At 44.2% G+C, this 19,923-nt stretch overlaps 1 protein-coding gene across 4 annotated transcripts in view; it reads left to right on the top strand.

Annotated features, from left to right (window-relative positions):
- The window catches only part of FOXN3 (forkhead box N3), a 422,302-nt gene that overhangs the window by 236,916 nt on the left and 165,463 nt on the right, over positions 1 to 19,923 (top strand). The gene's annotated exons all lie outside the window — the stretch shown is intronic.

Here is a 19,923-nt window from a genome sequence, read left to right as displayed (position 1 = left end):
GGGTTTGTTTGTTTGTTGTCTACTGAAGTTGCATTATTTTGGCAGAGACAGGCACTGAAACGAATTTAATAGGCTGTATGATTTTAAAAATAACTGTAGATAAATGAGAAGGAAGTTAAGTATTCTTGGAGGCATATCCAATTGTTTTTTCTGCAAACCTTACCGCTTCTGCTGCTTGGGACGAATGTGTCTCCTTCCAGAAGCCTTCATGGTGGGTGAAATACTGTCTTCCTGGGTAGAAACATTTACAAAGGAAAGTTGTCAGCTTTAACATCTCAGAGTGTGGCCGTTTGCCGGGATGAGAGTCCAGGAATGCGTCGGGTAAGCGATTCCAACTTCCCATCCTCCAAGCCAGAGTGTCTCCAGTGTTTCACTGAAGGATGCACAGAGTTGTTGCCGTTCCCTGTCTCCATGTACACGGTGCTCCAGAGTGATCGTTTTGTTGTGGTTACTTGGTGTTTACCTCTTCAAGGAAAACAGCAAAGAACAGTAGAGACTAGGATTGCGCCTCACATGCCCATTTGTTTTGAGACAGTGAGGTCATGGGTGCCATTTTTACAGAGATAGAATTGGAGGGGAGGATATGCAACCTGTCACTTAAAAAAAAATAGGTTACTGTTAGAGTCTAAAACAATAGCCATATAAAACAGAACCAGTTTTTAAAATTGATTTTCTCTTGCATAGTGTTTTGGTTTGAAATCTATCCCTCAACTCTACAAAAAAAAATTATTTTTCTTTAACGTATAGAGATGTTTCTATTGTCACCACTCAGTTAAGAGAATGATCCTTGGACTACAAGTTTACGTCAATGAGGAAAGGCGTGAATTCATAGATGTCGGTAGTTTCACAGTCTGTGTCATTGCGGATTCTTTCCCTAGTCTGGTGTTTGTTCTGCAGAAGGGAGCACAAAGTGATCCTCTGAAACAGCATTAATGAAGTTCTTGTGCATCTCAGTTGAGAAGCATTCCATCACAGGCCTTAGACAATCAGTCTTCAGCAAGAGACGGGGAGGAACAGCTGGGCTCTCTGAGAAGACTGCTGTATGTCTGCCTTCGCTAGGCGATTAGCGTGATGGTAGCCATAGCAACGGCAACATCTCCATAGTAACACGTAGCCGAGACAGGTGCAGTTGCATCACAAGGCTGTTTGTTGCCTGGCGAAAGGACAGGCCATTAGTACTTAGATATGGGCTGTTGCCTTAGAAACAAATAACCCTACATAGCAACTACAGTTGGCTTGAAAGATTTGGGGGCAAAAAAGGTTGTAGCAGCTTTTGTCTATGTTCATAAAAATCAGTGGAAGCATACTTTATTGGAAATGACAACTTGAGGTCATATAGCTGTAGGAGATAAAATGGGATTTTCCAAAGCAGCCCAGCCAGCATTGTAGAAATGTCCAGAAGGGCAGAGCCATATGCTTGGTTTTCTCCTTGTGGCCGTAACCACTCCTGAAATGGGAGAAAACTGGGTTTGGAGTGGAGACTTACTGATATGCAGGGTTGATGGGGGAGGGGATGACCCTCATTATTGGAATAATTCCCAGATTCTCATGTTCCTTTGTCATTCTGCTCCCCTCACCCTCCACACCCCACAGAAAACCCTTCACTTTCCTCCCAGTTTGTACCTCGGAAGTATTTCATATCCTTTTGCCTCTAAGAAGTTAAGAACATAAGTGTGATTCACTGGGTCATATCACTGGTTCATTTAGACCAGTATTTTGTTGCCAAACGTGACCCCAAGGGAAACACAGTAATTATTTAATAATTTGAAGGATTATAGTAGAGCTCTAGAGGTTGCAAGAGGAATGCATACTCAGGCGAGAGGCTTTATGAGCTGGCCTAAGCCTAATGACTTCATTTGATTTTTTTAATACAGGAATAAAAATGCAGATGAACTGCAACTTTTGTAATGAAAATAATTTCCAAACGAAAACTTCAGATCCCAGTCTGTTACATCCAGTTCCTCTTCTCCCAGTTGACTGAGGGGAAAAAAAAAGTTTCTGCCTCTACCCATGCGGGAGCTTAGATTTCACCTCCATAAAGATTACTGGAGGCTCCCCTGGTGGCGCAGTGGTTGAGAGTCCGCCTGCCGATTCCGGGGACACGGGTTCGTGCCCCGGTCCGGGAAGATCCCACATGCCGTGGAGTGGCTGGGCCCGTGAGCCATGGCCCCTGAGCCTGTGCGTCCGGAGCCTGTGCTCCGCAACGGGAGAGGCCACAGCAGTGAGAGGCCCGCGTACCGCAAAAAAAAAAAAAAAAAGATTACTGGATGTGGAGTGAGAAGACAGACCAGATTTCAGCCTGCCTCTTCCATGTCTTAACTATAAGAACAAGTCACTTTCTCTTTCCCGGGGACTATAGTTCCTTCATCTGAAAGCTTAGAGTTTGCTTCAGTATCCTGTAGTGTGTAAAATTGTACTAAGGGTCCTAAATGCTGGATGATTGTATAATATTCGTATAGCTGACAGTGATGTAGTCAGTTCTGTTCTAAGCCATCGGGCCACTTGTGGATGTGACTTAGGGAAGGTGGAAGTGGGACAAAGCGAGTCATAAAAAAGGGACCACAAATGATGACCTGCCACGATCTGGCTGGGTCCTCTGTGATGCAGGGAATCACCTGTCTGCCCCGCAGGATTGCTGTGAGGGGCACCTGGCAAGTGCTTGGATTTCACAGAGCTGGTACTTAGCATGCTGAAGATGGTGATTATACTAGATGGGTGGTTATTGCTAGTACTTGCAGGTGTGCTTGGCAAGTAGTGCTCTGAACCAAGCTGCAGGTGGCTAGAAACTCTGCAGGGAAAATGAAGCATCTGAAAACACTGACCCCGAAACTTTGTTCACGTCCAAATATGATGCTCCACACTGCCACACGGAGACTTGTGCCCCTGTTTTCCAGTATACCCTTTTGAATATTTGTTAGAAGCATCACTGTGATCTCTGCCTTCATCTTCACTGTGTGCTGCACTTTGTTCTTCCTGTGTGCCGTGTCCAAATTTCCCTTTTTTATAAGGACATCCGTTATACGGGATTAGGGGACTACCCTATTCAGTTTGATCTAATCTTTTTTTTTTTTTTTTTGCGGTACACGGACCTCTCACCGCTGTGGCCTCTCCCGTTGTGGAGCACAGGCTCCGGACGCGCAGGCTCAGTGGCCATGGCTCACGAGCCCAACCGCTCTGCGGCATGTGGGATCCTCCCGGACCAGGGCACGAACCCGTGTCCCCTGCATCGGCAGACAGACTCTCAATCACTGCGCCACCAGGGAAGCCCAAAACCCTTTTCTTAAGTAAGGCATTTCACTAATAAAAATATGGAGAAGCAGAAAGTTAGGAAGTGTTCCGAAAACAAGGATGTAAAAAGCATACCAGAACCACCCTGAATTTGCTCCCAGTGGCCAAAGCTGGGACTATATGAACAACAAATAAATAACATAGCATTGGGATATAACCCCAAATATAAAATACATGTCTGTGAATCCATACTGATATAAATAAATGCTCAAATAAATAAATGAGCGTAGAGACAAATTTCCCATACGGAAGAATTCTAAATAATTTATGTAGATCTTCATCCATTCAAGGAGTGGGAGTTTAACTCCCCACCCCTTGAGTGGCTGCACTTAATGACTTACTTCCAAAGAGCAGAGTGTGGAAAGGGGGTGGAAAAGAAAGTTTATGGTGGAAAACCTGGCAAACACTACCTTGGCCAGGTGGTCAAAGCTAACAGCATCTGTGATGTGAAGTTGACAAGATGTACCTGTGATAACGATGTCAAGAAATGATCACTTCACCTTTGTTGTCCTCCTCCCCCAAATCCCTAACTTCTCTGTAATCAGAGAAAAACATTAGGCAAGGTTTTGTCCCTAAGTTGTGTGTGTGGGGGATGTTCTTAAAAATACCTGACTAATTGTCTTCAAACCTGTCAGGTCATCAAAAACAAGGAAAGTCTGAGAAACTGTTACAGACCAGAGGCTACGAAGACATGGTGAGACATGGTGACTAAATGGGTAATGGGATCTCTTGGATAGGTTCCTGGAACAGAAAAAGGACATTAGGGAAAAACTAGTGAAATAGGAATAAAGTGTGCAGTTCAGTTAATAACATATCAGTGTTGGTTCCTTAGTTGTGACAAATGTACCTTAGTAACCTAAGGTGTTAACCTTGGGCAAACTGAGTGTAGGGTCTGTGAGAACTCTCTGCACTGTCTCTGTAACTTTTCTGTTAAAGAAAAAGCAGTCCCCGATGCACAGACTGGTTGAGTTTATCAGTTTAAAATAACCACGTCCCTTTTGTTGTAATGGAAAGTAAAAATCGCTACATCGCTGAGCAGTTTGCCTGACCCATTTGGAGTCTGTCTCTGTCATGTTACAAGACAACTGAAGAGCTGATGAGGACCAGGAGCTCTTGCTTTTACCTCATTCTCCCTAGGATCTGCTGAGCCGTACAAGGGGCTTGGCTGTAAGTTGGCTCTTACAGTTCTTGGAACTCTATTTCTGTGAAATGGCGCTCAACTGTGCTTGGTAGGGCCCCCGAGGCCAAGCTGCCCATGCCAAATCAGCTTCTTTTTGTTCCCAGCTTTTGCCAGTGTGACTTTCAGACTCTAGGTCTGGAAAGAGGAGGGAGGATGGCGGAGTTGGGTTTCTTGCCCATACGTCTTCAGAAAAGTCCTATTATCTGGTTTAATGGTTTTGTTGCCTATGCCCCTCTTTTGTGGATGTGGGATTTCTTATTAATGGATATGCATATTTTAATGCTTTTGATATAGATATTGCCAATTTGCCTTCCAATTTTAGACTCTGTTCCAATCTACACTCCCACCAACTTTTTAGGAATTTTCCCTTTTCTAATCTTTATCTGTGTCTGATGGTTAAATAAACAGCTCCCCAGTGGGTGACCTTGGCTTTTATGATTTTGATACTTTATAGTGGGGGCCCTTAAACTTGATGATACTCAATTCATACCCCTTAAATAGTGGGCACCCCAAGACAATGTTTATGACAACAGATTGTTTTCAAAAGTTATGTATAGGGTCTTATGTAGCATCCTCTCCAGGATAGGCACCAATCCAAAATCAGTTTACAGAAAAAAAGTTTCAATCATCTCTCACCATAGGCGGGAACAGGTTTTATGATGACTCAAACAGGATGGTTTATAGAGAGTTTCCTGGATGATCATTTTTTCAGAGAAGGGAAATTTAGTAAAATATACCTAATTTGGAAGCCAGAGCCACTATAGTTTTATGCTTCCTTGGTACCTCCAAAGAAATCTCAGCATCTTATCTGCCTCTGGTCTATGTGATGGGGCAGCCATGGTTGGGCTTTAGAGGAACATAAACCCTGATTGAGGGGACTTCTGTTCCCCAATGCACCTTTCACTTTTTGCTTAAATATCTTTAAAAATAATGACAACTTATTTTATATTTTATATAAAGTATTGTAGCCTAACATGTACAAAGTTAGAAAAATCCATAAGACTTTTATTTGCTGATCTAGGCCTGAAGATTTATTTTTTGGAAGACTTTAAAGTTTAAAACATTTCAAGAAAGTTTCTGTTGCTCTCACCTATTTTTTTTTTTTTAAAGAAAATTCTGAACATTTAAGCTTATCATTTAGCTCCTTATGTTTCTTTTTGCTTCTTCAGAGCAGTTTAATGAGCCGCAAAAGATACGTTAATGACCTCTCCAAAGGTTTTGGCCTTTCAGATATTGAGGGTCTTAATGAAAATGGCTGATTTTAGTGCTGACTCACCAAAAGGTTTTATTTTTATCTTGCCTGCTGCCCTATTCATGTGCTTTGAGCTTATTCTTTATAATTTTAAAAAATGCCTACATAGCAGAACAATACTGCTAAGGATATAGAAATTGTACAGAGTGGTCAGAGTATATGTTTGAATTAAGGAAATCATCAGGGATTCCTCACCAGGTAAGTAAGCGTTGGCCGAAGGAGAGACCTGATGATGGCAGATGGGGGATTGCATTGGGAGGAGGTAGGGAAGGTGGGGTGTTTAGGGAACTCATCCTTTTAGACAATTAAAAGATTAGAAAATCCTTACAGTGTTAAGCTTGTTAACATAACCATGTTAATTCCCCCACTAAAATGCTGAATTTGTACACAGCAAGGAATAGCTTATTCATTGCTTGGATAACATCCAATAATTTTTTAACTTATAAGACATCTTTCATTCCAGTTATTCAAAGTGGTATGCATTTAACTGTTGGCAGAAGAACTGCAAAGCCACAATAAAATCAGTTTTAACTTGTATTAAAGGGGTTTGTTAGATTGTTGTGTTGTTGCAACTTTTAATTCAGTCAAGTATAAAGAATGAATGTGAGGATTTAGATTAGTTACATCATTATTACACATTACACGCCTTGTATTTACTTGTAAGCAACATATTTGATGGAAACCATGAATAGTTTTTTAAAAGCTCCTCATATACAATACACTTACTTGTGTAAGTGTAATTAAAAAGGGTGAGGTATTAGGTATTTTGAAAGCATATGCGTTAAACTGCAACATTATGCTTAATTTTTTAAAGGACAATATTCTTTTAAATTTTAAAAACCATTTAAAATCAGTGTGAAGCTTCATTGTGCTAAATATATTGAAGGATGTGCTAAATTAATGTGGTAAAATGAATATGGGATTGAATGACAAGATTTTCTAATAATAGTACTTTGAAGTACAAACTTTGTTTTGTTAAAAAATTGGAGGAGACATCATAGAAAAGGCTTACAATTGTAGGGGTTCACTCTGATATATAAAAAACAATGCTCATTTAGTGTGAGTTTTAAAAATCCATGAGTTAGGGCTTCCCTGGTGGCGCAGTGGTTGGGAGTCCGCCTGCCAATGCAGGGGACGCGGGTTCACGTGTCCCGGTCCGGGAAGATCCCACATGCTGCGGAGTGTCTGGGCCCGTGAGCCATGGCCGTTGGGCCTGTGCATCCGGAGCCTGTGCTCCGCAGGGGGAGAGGCCACGGCAGTGAGAGGCCCGCGTACCAAAAAAAAAAAAAAAAAAAATTCATGAGTTAGCTATGATTTTCTTTGCATATCAAATCATATTGTCTATTGACTTCCATTCTATTTTCTGAGTTGGTCTCGGAATGTATATATATATATATGTTTTTGGTTTTTTTTTTTGCGGTACGCGGGCCCTCTCACTGTTGTGGCCTCTCCCGTTGCGGAGGACAGGCTCCGGACACGCAGGCTCAGCGGCCGTGGCTCACGGGCCCAGCCACTCCGCGGCATGTGGGATCTTCCCACAGTGGGGCACGAACCCTTGTCCCCTGCATCGGCAGGCGGACTCTCAACCACTGCGCCACCAGGGAAGCCCCTATCTCGGGATATTTTTAACCTCAGCGTTTTGCCTGCAGTATGTTGTCCATTGTACATTTCATCCTCATTTCATCCTCCGTTATTTTATTTAAATGGAAAATAATCTCTGTTATCTTTGAGCTCTTATGTACTAGGTGTATTGTATGAATATAGTGCCCAGTCATCCAATTTCATCCTGTTTTCACACTCACTTTGAAAGCTGAATGTTTAAGCAGCCGGGCTGATAATATCTATTTTACTCAGGTGCGGAGTGAAACTCATGGCCAGGAGAGAGCCAAGCTGAGTTCTTTTTCATCCTCTGAACTCTTGGGGTGCCCTCAGTCCCTGGTTGGTATTCTGTCAGCAGAAGTGTTAGGATCTCTTTAAATCTGCTACTGATAAATTTCTCTTGATCTAACTACTGAGATAATGGATAAGAAAGGGGTTCTGTGTCCCTGATTCCTGGTTAGAAAGTTGAAGTGTTGATGGACTCAGCAGGAGTCCAGGGTCTTTACCGATTTGCTTCCTGTTTATTTGCATCTCCAAATAGCCAGCAGAGGACCTGGCAAATTCCTGGTCAGAGCATCTTAGGGGCCGACCTGCATTCTGCATGTTTGTCAACCCCCTCACCTTCTCAGAGGGGGAGAAATTGATTTACATGTTAGAAATATGAAAGCTGTCAAAAACGCATGCAGTCAGTCATGTACAACATGAGACAACAGACTGCACACTCGCTTTTGCAGCAGGGTAAAATCGGCAAATTTTTAAAAAAATTTTTATTGGAGTATAGTTGCTTTACAATGTTGTGTTAGTTTCTACTGTACAGCAAAGTGAATCAGCCACATATATATCTCCCCTCTTTTTTGGATTTCCTTCACGTTTAGGGCACCCAGAGCATTGAGGACAGTTCCCTATATAGTAGGTTCTCACTAGTTGTCTAAAAATGGGCAAATTTTTCATCACCATAGAAAATTAAAACCAACCACTGCCATTTCTAAGACTCCTCTTTCTCCAACTTCTGGTTACACTAAACACTCCTGGATTTTATAGACTGAAAAGGAGGGGGATTAAGAAGTCGAGACCTCATATAATTAGATTAGACAGTGGAACCCAACATTCATAAAAGATTTGAGGAAGGAAGAATGGGGGTGGGGAGAATTCGTGTACTATAAGTGCGTCAGCTGTGAATTAATGTTGGTCAAAAGTGTACTGTAAGTAGTTTCAGGTTATATTAATAAAAGGTGAGTATTTGAACAAGTGATATGATGACCAGTAATTCCCACTTTCAGTGTAGACCAGACCTCACTGCGATGTCTCTGACCAGGTGGGAGGGGGACTTTAAGATAATGAGAAAAGCGGTGAGGCTGATGGAAGAGCTGGAAATGTGTGATCTGGAGAAAATACTTTCAGAAGATCAGCATGCCAGCCGTCTTCAACTTCTGCTAGGAGGGATTTGGGTCCAGTGGGTTGAAGTTATAGAAAGAAAGATTTGGGGACACTTCAAAAAGATCTCTCCAACAGAACAGCATCTGACAATGTCAGACACATACCAGGATCTGGGTAACTGTTTGGGTGGATGGGTAACTGTTTGGTTGGGTAACTGTTTGGGTGGGTAACTGTTTGGGTGGGTAAGTGTTTGGGTGGATGGGTAACTGTTTGGATGGGTAAGTGTTTGGGTGGGTAAATGTTTGGGTGGGTGGGTAACTGTTTGGGTGGGCAAGTGTTTAGGTGGATGGGTAACTGTTTGGGTGGGTAAGTATTTGGGTGGGTAACTGGGTGGATGGGTAACTGTTTGGGTGGGTAAGTGTTTGGGTGGGTAAGTGTTTGGGTGGATGGGTAAGTGTTTGGGTGGGTAAGTGTTTGGGTAGTGTGTGAACCAGCTACTCTTGGGATGCTAGTCAAATTGAGATGCCCAGCTGCCAGGGTCCCTTGAAGAGATTTAATTATTGCTGGGAGAATTGCAAGGTCACCCCTTCCAGCTCTTGCAAGGTTCTGTTTCTAAGTCTGTTGAACTGCCAGCATAGGAGAGTAATGGAATATCACTTGGTAGCGTGGTGTTTGTATTCTCCAAGCCCACAGTGTGGTTGGAGACAAAACACAGGGAAGATATGCATGGCTTTGTTACTCAGAAATGAGAGGTCAGATTCTTCTCCTGAAATTGTTAAGTCCAGATTTCAAGGCCATAATGGGACTAATTTAGTTACTCTTCATTCTGTGTCACCCAGTATTTTGATTCCTGCCCTATAATTACCTCTCTTGTTTTAGTGACACTTCTTTGCATTTCCTTCCGTGTGAAGAAAATTATCACTGTGGTGTTTTGCCAAGCAGAAGATCATTTCCAAAAGCTGTCCATCAAATCATCCAGACCTTCCTCCTATTGTTTATCCACAGAATTAACGAGAGCAACACCCACCCTTTGTATAAATCTCTGTGGAAGAGCCAAACCCCTGTCCTTATTCTGTGGTATCACATGTTTTGGGCCGGTCTCTGGTCACATTCTTAACCTTTTGTTTTTTCTTACGTAAGGGCCACATCGCGTTATTTGTCACACCATCTTTGAGACTCTGCTGTGTATGTGAAAGGTGCAGGAAGAGTGTGAGAAGCATCACACGTTAATCCCACATTAATTGCTAACTCTTGCTGATTTTTCATTCATCTGGAGACAGCATCCATAAACCCTTTAGACACATTTCTTAATCCTTATCTTCTTAGATTGAGTTGCTTAATCACAATAGTCCAAGTAGAGACATGTATACGGTATGTTTATCTACTTTAAATGGAAAGTTTTGGTCAAAGTCTGTTAGCCACCCATATCTCTCTAACACACTTAGTACCCCCCCCCGCCGCCAACACACACCACCCACCACCCCCATCTAGCTTGGCAAGAATAAAAGTGAGTGGAAAAAAAAAACATTCAGAGGAAACAAGTAGGAGTTTAGTGGCTTTCTCTTCCTACTCCTCCTCTTCCTCCACCCTTCCCCCTCCCCTTTCCTCCTCTTCCTCCACACCTCCCTCTCCCCCTCTTCCTTTTCCTCTTCCTCCACCCTCCCCTCCCCATCCCCTTTCCTCCTGTTCCTCCACCCTCCCCTCCCCCTCCCCTTGCCTCCTCTTCCTCCACCCTCCCCTCCCCCTCCCCTTGCCTCCTCTTCCTCCACCCTCCCTCTCCCCCTCTTCCTCTTTCTTCTCTTCTTCCTGTCCCTTTCCCTCTGCAATTGTGGGACTTTCAGTGAAATGATTTTTTTAAATGATAAAGAGAGCAGAGTTTAGTATCTTAGGATTCCTTTGACCTAGAAATTGACTCCCTCCTCCCCCCCATTTCCTTTTCTGCTTGTAGAGAAATTGAGGAACATAGAGAGATTCCCCCCCTTTTAAACTTTCCAGCAGAAAACCACTGGAAGTGGGTGTTCTGATGGGCTTTGGTGAGTTCCTCAGGCCCACAGCCCCCTGCCTGGCCTCATGTCCGCCCACACTTGCTGGGGAATGGACCCTAGCTGGTCCTGAAGGTGGATGGATGGGTCCAGCAGCTGTGACGTCCTCAGGAGGAAGAGGCAAGTCTGGAACAACAGCAAGAAAGCAGAAAAACGAAAAAGAGCTAAAGACCTTAAGGTCTCAGAGCGGGGTGCTGGCGTCCCCGACCCTCCCCACCTGTCAGAATCCTGCCCTGTGGTAGACCAGAAGTCACACAAGGTGACTTGTATCTGATGAGCTTTGGTGCCCTTGGGCAGGTCCTTCTGCCTCCCTGGGCCTCAGCTCCTCATGTGCAACAAGGCACACCAGGGAGCACAGCCTGAGAGCCCCACTTGACCATCCCCAGGCTCCCTCCCAGCTCCTGCAGGCTGACCACCATCAAACCAGGCCTAGAGCAAATCCCAGTACGTCTCAGAAAGATGCGGGTTAGAACCTTGCCTGGGCCACTCTCTATCTGTATGATCTTGGCCAAGTTACATTTTGTCATTCCTGTTGTGGCCTAAGAATACCTATCTTGGGACTTCCCTGGCGGTCCAGTGGATAAGACTCTGAGCTTCCACTGCAGGGGGCACGGGTTCGATCCCTGGTTGGGGAACTAAGAAACTAAGGTCCCGAATGCTGCGTGGCGTGGCCAAAAAAGAAGAAGAAAAAAAAGAATACCTGTCTCAAAGGGGTGCCCTGGGTATTAAATTAAGTAAAGGGCTGTATCAAATGCATTTGTGCCTGGCCCATGGAAAATCAATGCATTTTAATTTCTCCTTCCTCACCTTCGCAAGACTCTCTTTTGGTAATTGTATAGTCTTGTTTTTACACACGCTGCATACCAATTTGGCCCCTAAATATTGGTTTGCATTGTAAGGCATCTTTTTATATATTATCTTCTGTAGTTTCCACTAGATTTAAGATCTGTGAAAACCAGGATTCTTTTAGAGTTCTCTCTCCCTGTGCTTTAACCCTGCATACAGGTGTTATTCAATAGATATTTATCAATGATTTCCCTTAGATAGCAGAGTGCAGATTATGAGAATAGTGCAAACCTATTCTTCTAGTTGCTCAGGGATGCCCCGGAATAATTGTAATGCCCTCCCTCCCTTTACTGTCATGAGGCAAGGGACATATGGGGTGGGGGGCAGCTCACTCTGTATCCCTTCCCTCTGACGATAATTTAGCGGGTTTGCAGTGTTTGTGTCTCTGGCCTTCCATCTCCTTCCCCATCTGTCTGTCAAGGCCCTGGTGTACCTCTGGGTATCACAAAGCCTGACTCTTTGGACCGGGTCATTCTTGAAGCCTAAGGGACCCATCAGGTGACTCTGTGATGGAAAGGTTATAAATTCCAGACTGTTGACTCCAAGGCACCAAATGTTGTCAGAGGTCTACACATTTTGCAGCTGCCATAGAAAATTCAAATGCGTGTAAGGTGGTGCCAGCCAGGAATCGCTCTCGCTTTGTCTCATTCATTATCCCTTTGAAAAGAAGCCTCCCTCTGCTCCTTACTGAAAGGAAACTTCCTCTGAACACTTAACTGCAGAACAGGCACTTGGGCTCCCCCTTCCCTAATCATAATGGGAAAAGTTTTCACCGCAGGCCGGCCAAAACACTCAATTGTGTGCATTCTCTACCAGATACATAATCCGTGTTTAAATCTCTTGGCAGTAACTCATTAGTTTTTCCCCCTACATTCTTTTCTTCTTTGATGAGAACAAAGCCCGTCTCCCCCCTGCCCCAGATCTTGCTTCTTTCTCCCAGGAAATCTCACTGTTGCCCTTTCATCCCTCAAGAAGAAAGTCACCCAAATGTTATCCCTCCCTCCCTGCTAAAAGATGATCTGGATTCTTTGTACTTGAAAATCCGTGTTCAGAACTCACAAATAGGTGATACCACAGGCCCTGGATTCTGCAGGAGGTGTTCTGGCCGTAGATCATGGCCTGACTCTGAGGACCCCCTCACTTGAGCAGTGCCTCCTTCAAGCTCTGTAATGGGCTGTTCTTGAGAAAGACAGGGTGGGGCATATGGTAACTCCAATGGAATTTTATTATTTAAGCCCTTTGAAGTTCCCTCTTTCTAACCCCCTCTTACCGTCCCCTCTTAGATGCGGAATATTCTGTCATCACTGTTGTTGAAGTCAAAGTTATAGGAGAAGCACCGTGAATTTCTCTAATACAACTCTTTGATGCAGAGTCAAGCAAAAATCTCTTTCCACCCGATATTCCAAACTTCTACGAAAAAACTATGTAATGGATGTGAGCTCTTTAGCACTATAGGATTACAGGCAGACCTTGGAGATATTGTGGGTTTGGTTCCAGACCACTGCAATAAAGGGAATATCGCAATAAAGTGAGTCATAGGAATTTCTTGGTTTCCCGGTGCTTATAAAAGTTATATTTATACTCTGCTGTTGTCTAGTAAGTGTGCAATAGCATTATGTCTAAAAACAATGTATATACCTTAACTTAAAAGTTCTTTACTGATAAAAAATACTATCATCTGAGTCTTCAGTGAGTCATAGTATGTATGAACATCAAAGATCACTGATTACCATAACAAATATAATAATAACGAGAAAGTTTGAAATATTGTGAGAATTACCAAAATGTGACACAGAGACACAAAGTGAGCAAATGCTTTTGGAAAAATGGCACTGATCGATCTGCTCAATTCAGGGTTGCCACAAACCTTCAATCTGTAAAAAATGCAACTGTCTGCAACATGCAGTCACGTGAAGCGCAATAAAACGAAGTATGCCTATATAAAGAATTTAAAATTTAATTAGTTCCTCCTGCACTGAACCCTAAATCAAGGCAGAAAACCAAGCATTTATTGAGCATCTACAGTGTACCAGGCTTAGTATTAACAGACATCGTGTATGCAATCTGTCTTAATTCTTATAAGAATCTGATGAGATTGATTTGGTCACTGTTTTACATTTTAGAGAACTGAGGCTAAGAGAGGCAGTCCTGTGCCTGCCAATGGCAGGTCACCCAGGTCACTCGTGAACGACTGAGCTGGGACTTGAGCCGGCAGTCTCTCCCTATTGTGACTCCGGAGACTCAGCTCTTCCCGCCTTAACTTGGCACCTTGTGGTCGCTTCCTTCTATGGAAATATTCTCCAGTATCTGATAGTTGGAGGGGTGAGCCTGGGAAAGGAAGACCGGCACATCAGTTTTTATTTTATTTTATTTTATTTTTTTTTTTGGTGTGTGGTATGCGGGCCTCTCACTGTTGTGGCCTCTCCCGTTGCGGAGCACAGGCTCCGGATGCGCAGGCCCAGCGGCCATGGCTCACGGGCCCAGCCGCTCCGCGGCATATGGGATCCTCCCAGACCGGGGCACGAACCCGTATCCCCTGCATCGGCAGGCGGACTCTCAACCACTGCGCCACCAGGGAGGCCCCAGTTTTTATTTTTAATTAATTTATTTATTTATTATTTTTGGCTGTGCTGGGTCTTCGTTGCTGCTCGCAGGCTTTCTCTAGTTGCAGTGAGCGAGGGCTACTCTCCGTTGCGGTGCACAGGCTTCTCATTGCCGTGGCTTCTCTTGTTGCAGAGCACGGGCTCTAGGTGCGTGGGCTTCAGCAGTTGTGGCACGTGGGCTCAGTAGTTGTGGCTCGCGGGGTCTAGAGCACAGGCTCAGTAGTTGTTTTGGCACAAGGGCTTAGTTGCTCCGTGGCACGTGGGATCTTCCCGGACCAGGGCTCGAACCCATGTCCCCTGCATTGACAGGTGGATTCTTAACCACTGCACCACCAGGGAAGCCCTGGCACATTGCTTTTTAAAAGGCATTTTCAGGGCTTTCCCTGGTGGCGCAGTGGTTGGGAGTCCGCCTGCCGATGCAGGGGACGTGGGTTCGTGCCCCGGTCCGGGAGGATCCCACGTGCCACGGAGTGGCTGGGCCCGTGAGCCATGGCCGCTGGGCCTGCGCGTCCGGGGCCTGTGCTCCGCGGCGGGAGAGGCCGCGGCGGTGAGAGGCCCGCGTACCGCAAAAAAAAAAGGCGTTTTCAGTTCTGTAGCGAATGAGGGTGGGACAGATGGAGATGAGAGCAGTTCAGAGGCCCCTGCAGCAGATCGAGATGAAGGTCTGAAACAGCTTGCGAGGAGGGAACAAGGACAGTCGGAGGGAGATCCCTGGGGCTTGGTGGGGAGCAGGGTGGAGAGGCAGCTGAGAGGGGCCTGACTCGTGTGCATGGAGGAGGGCACCGCAGAGGGAAATGGAGAGGGAAGTGAGTCAGGGCCGTGGGGGGGTGTGTGTGTGTGTGCGTGCGCACCCCATGCTTGTGTAAGGATCACTTCTGTTTTACACAAAATAGAAAAGCAAATGTAGATGTGAGGTGGGGGAGAATCATGCGATATTTGCTCAAACTTGTCACTTGAGTTTTATGATTTGGGAGATTATTTATCCTGACTGTTTAATAAAAATAAAGAAATTCAACATTCTCAATATTAAAGGTCTTGTCTTGGGGAGTTCCCTGGTGGTCCAGTGGTTAGGACTCCACGCTCTCACTGCCAAGGGCCCGGGTTCGATCCCTGGTCAGGGAACTAAGATCCCACGTGCCGTGCGGCGTGGCCAAGAAAAAGAGAAAAAAAAGAAAAGGAAAGAAAATCAGTGTCTGCCATATGTTCAATTTCAGTAGAAACAAATTAAAATTTTTAAAAAAAGGACTTGCCTTGCCGATGAATTCCATTCTCAGAGATCGTTAAGGTTTTATTTTTCCCTCTAAGCTTGCTTAAATACTCTGTCATCTTTGGGAATTAATGGCCACACAGCCATCTTTCTAATCATTTTTTATGTGTAATTTAAAAAAATACGTCTGTACGGAGAACTGACAAGAGCTAACTACCTTTTGGGGTTAAGTTTTTTTGGTCATGGTTGTTAAAGCAATATGTTTTGTACACATTCTTTTTAAAAAACTAATTATTGACCTGAACCTGCAGTATGTATGAACCCAGTAAATATTTGTGAATCAAATGAATAAATGTAATTAGCATCCTTTATTTGATATTGAAATCATAAAATGGATGAAAGACACAGAATTAACTTTATTTCGGTACAGAATAAGCAAGTGAAGATTCTTCTGCAAATTCCTGGCTAATTCTGGTTGACCCACATATATACAAACTAAACTGTAAATAACTATCAAAATAGTGCTGTGAAAGTGTATAGTTGCTAAGGCAAGACTTAGATTGTTGAAAATGATAAAGCTCTCCTGGTCACTTTGGCTTATATGTGCCAAGTTGAGTGGACTACTTGGGTGGCAAAATGCAACAAGTAAGGACATTTTCAGTAATATAAAAAGGTGTAGGAATGATACTAAATTTGAGAGAATCAATTGATATTAATGTGCTAGACCATTGAGCTGTTTTGCAATTAGTCCTGGAAGATGTAGTTTTAACGAAGCCTCTAGATCAGCATTAAGGGAACAAGAGGTGGGGTGTCGGAATCACTAGAGGGAATTTTAAAAAATTATATAGGCTCTTGATACTGCAGGGGGCTGTGTGTGTTGGGGGAACTTTTTGCTGTGAACATAAAACTTCTCTAAAAAATAAAGTCTATTATTTTCTTTCAAACGTTTATGTGAATAGATGAATGGCATGACCCTGGGAGTCAGATATAGCATTACTGTGAAGGGTGCTTGTCTCCCTCTATAGCGTGCACCAGGAAAATCATGCTGAGAATTAGTGTCCCACGTCATAGAAAGTGGGGCAGAAAAGAACCTAAAACCACCCAGTTTCGTTTCCCCAAACAGGTACTACAGTGAACAGTTTCCAGAGATGTTAGGACTTTCCTATTGAATATGTGTGGCGTTTTCCATGGCCAATAAATTTGGGAAATGCAGCTCATGATAACTTTGTAGTGAGCTAATTCAGATCTTTTTCTGCACTTTATTAGACAGATACTTTTTTGGGGGGGCACACTTACCAACATATTCCAAGGAACACCAATTTGGGAAAAAGTAATTTAAAATAAGGGTGTTTCAAAGCATGAGTTGCCACTTGCTAATGGGTTGTGAAATCAATGTAGGGCTTACAACCATTCTTTTATTTTTTTAATGAAAAATAATAGAATAGAAAATACCAGAGTGGGTTGCACATAGGAGGGTAAATGTTATTTTGTGAAACTTTTGTTTCAGTTATGTATGTGGGTTTGTGTAAACTCAGTCATAATGAAAACTATTCCTTACTATAGATGATGGTCAAAATATTTTGGAGATCACTGGTCCATTTCAGTTCCCCAGTTTTATACGTGAAAACCCTGAGAATCCCGTGGATCTCAAGGTCACGTGGGGAGTTAGTGGCAGACAGAACCTGAGTGTACTCTTCATCCTCTTTCACCAGCACCAGCACTCTACCAAATCCATAAATCATCCTGTTTAAAAAGCAGCCCTGGACTTCCCTGGTGGTTCAGTAGTTAAGACTCCACGCTTCCAATGCAGGGGGCGTGGTTTGATCCCTGGTCGGGGAACTAAGATCCCACGTGCTGTGCGGCGCAGCGAAAAAAATTCAAAAAACAAAAAAACAAAGAAACAAATAAAAAGCAGCCCTGGTGGAAACAACCCAAATGTCTGTCAGAGGCAAATGGATAAACAAAACAAGGCTTATATGTACAATGGAATATTATTCAGCCTTTAAAAGGAACGGTATTCTGATATGTGCTACAACATGGGTGAGCCTTGAGGACATTATGGTAAGAGAGACAAGCCAGACACGAAAGGACAAGTGTTGTATGATTCCACTTAAACTTAATAGAGGCAGAAAGGAGATTGGAGGTTACCCAGGGTTGAGATGAGGGGCAGCCAGGAGGTAGTGATATTAAACCACTCTGGGTACAGAGTTTCTGTTTGGAATGAGGACAAACTTCTGGAAATAGATAGTGGTGATGGTTGCACAACTATGTGAAGGTACTCAGTGCACTGAACTGTACACTTAAAAATGGTTAATATGGCAAATTTTATGTTATGTATATTTTATCACAATAATAATTAAAAAGAATCCAGCCACAAAATAATAATCGTAATTAATAATAATAAAGGCAGCATAACACTTCTTTGAAACAGACCTCGTTTCACGCTCTAACACCTGTTCCTTCCTTTGGCCCTTCCCCTGTGCAGGCCCAGGCACTGAGGTTTCTGAGGCCACCTAGGCAGGCTTCCTGCGCTTAGGAATCCCTGGAGCAGAGTATGGCCACATGTGGCCTTGATTCTAGACTCCCTGGCAGGTGAGGACTGCTAGCATTTTCGCAGGTGATGCATTTTACAACAGTGGGTCCTGCTCAGCAGATGACCTTTTCCGTCTAATAGCTCTGATTTTCCAACTGCAACATTTGGATAAACCCACAATTTTCTTTTGGAAGGCCAAGGAGAAACGTATATCATGGTTTTTCTCTTGGTTTCACGCCTCTCCTCAGCTGGCCTTTAGCCCTGACCCGTTTACAAATAGCCTGTTCTCCTTTCCTCTTCCCTCTTCCTTTACGAGACCGCCAGGCTCGCTGCAAACAGCCATTTAAGTGAAATGCTACTACCCGCAAGCTGCTGATAGCGATTCCCACTGTCTCCATTCTCCGCTCATGCTTCACACGTTTGGGTATGAGAATCCGAAGAAGCACGGTGAACCAGAAGTGAGACCAGGGGCGGCCAGATAGCAGAAAGTGGATGTGTGAGGGCTTCCCTGGTGACGCAGTGGTTGAGAGTCCGCCTGCCGATGCGGGGGACACAGGTTCATGCCCCAGTCCGGGAAGATCCCACATGCCGCGGAGCGGCTGGGCCCGTGAGCCATGGCCGCTGAGCCTGCGCGTCCAGAGCCTGTGCTCCGCGGCGGGAGAGGCCACAGGAGTGAGAGGCCAGCGTACCACAAAAAAAAAAAAAAAAAGAAAGTGGATGTGTGCTTCTTCCTCGGAGCCAATGTTTTTGCAACTCCCAATGCAAGGCAACTTCTGCCCATAAAACTTGCAGCAGATGGGAGTCACTGATTGGCTCTGCTTGAGACCTTTGGAGGTTCCTCTCTGTCCTGCAGGCACCCTTTTGCTTCCTGTCCCCCCACAGATACTGACAAACAGCTGGCCTGTGCTTGCAGCGACCCCATCGGAATCTCTGTGGCCCTTAAGTCAGCATCCACAATAAAGGAAACTGAGAGAAAATGCCTCTGAACTTAATCAGTGAAGATATTTAACTCGGTTTACTGGGCGCTAAGGAAGTACTTCAGAAATAGTTTATTCTTCCGTTACCTGAGATTCGCCATGAGTGAGGCTGGTACAATCTCCCTGAATTAGGGGAATACATCATGATATTTACCTCAAAACTCAGCGTAACCTTGTGATTTGAAATCGAACCCAGGCTTTCTCTACCTTGGCACTGTTGATGTTTGGGACCAGAGAATTCTTTGTTGTGAGAGGCTGTCCTGTGCATTGTCGGATGGTTTGCAGCATCCCTGCCCTCTACCCACCAGTTGCCAAGAGCAGCTGGCAGCACTGGCTGCCCACCCCCCAAACTTCTGATGATCAAACATGTCTCCAGACATTGTCCTGTGTCCCCTGGGGGGCAACATCGCCCCTGGCTCAGGACCACTGGCGGCCAGGATTCGGCCATGTTCTGAGTTTTAGGCAGTGAGGACTTCGTCAGTTGTTATTCTGGAAATAGCGGGAAACGGCTTGGGGTTTTCTTTTGTTTGTTTGAGTCCTGCCTCGTTTGTATTAAACTCCAATTTTTAAAGTGTGTGTAAAGTGTCATCAACTGTGAGAAATTAATACCTAGCACTGCTGTGAGGTGAAACCATTACCCGTGTCATAGGCTTGTTCTGTGATAGGTATTTGGTTATGATGTCAGTCCAAGTCTCCGTGCCTATGCCAGTCACGTGGCTGAATGATATGAGCAAGTTATTTACTTCCTCTCCTGTGTCTTTCTCCCTCCACATCTGACGGGAGGATACCTGCTCTTCATCTTATTAAATAGCCATGATGTGGCCAGTTCATCTGCTGAACTCACCTCATGGGGTTGTTGTCTGGGACCATGGAATTCTTCATGGTTTCATTACCTGTTCCAGAGGCCCCCAGTGGATTCCCAGGTTCCATCTTCCAAAAAGCAAAACATTCAGTTCCTTCCCCTAGGCTGGATAAGCTGGAATGTTTCACTCTTCAGTCATCCATTGCTGCTGGAGCTC

This window comes from Mesoplodon bidens, assembly GCF_964165515.1.
Source record: "Mesoplodon bidens genome assembly, chromosome: 3".
NCBI classification, from domain to species: Eukaryota; Metazoa; Chordata; class Mammalia; order Artiodactyla; family Ziphiidae; genus Mesoplodon; species Mesoplodon bidens.
Note: the sequence above shows the minus strand (reverse complement) of the source record. Positions and strands in the feature narration are given on the sequence as shown.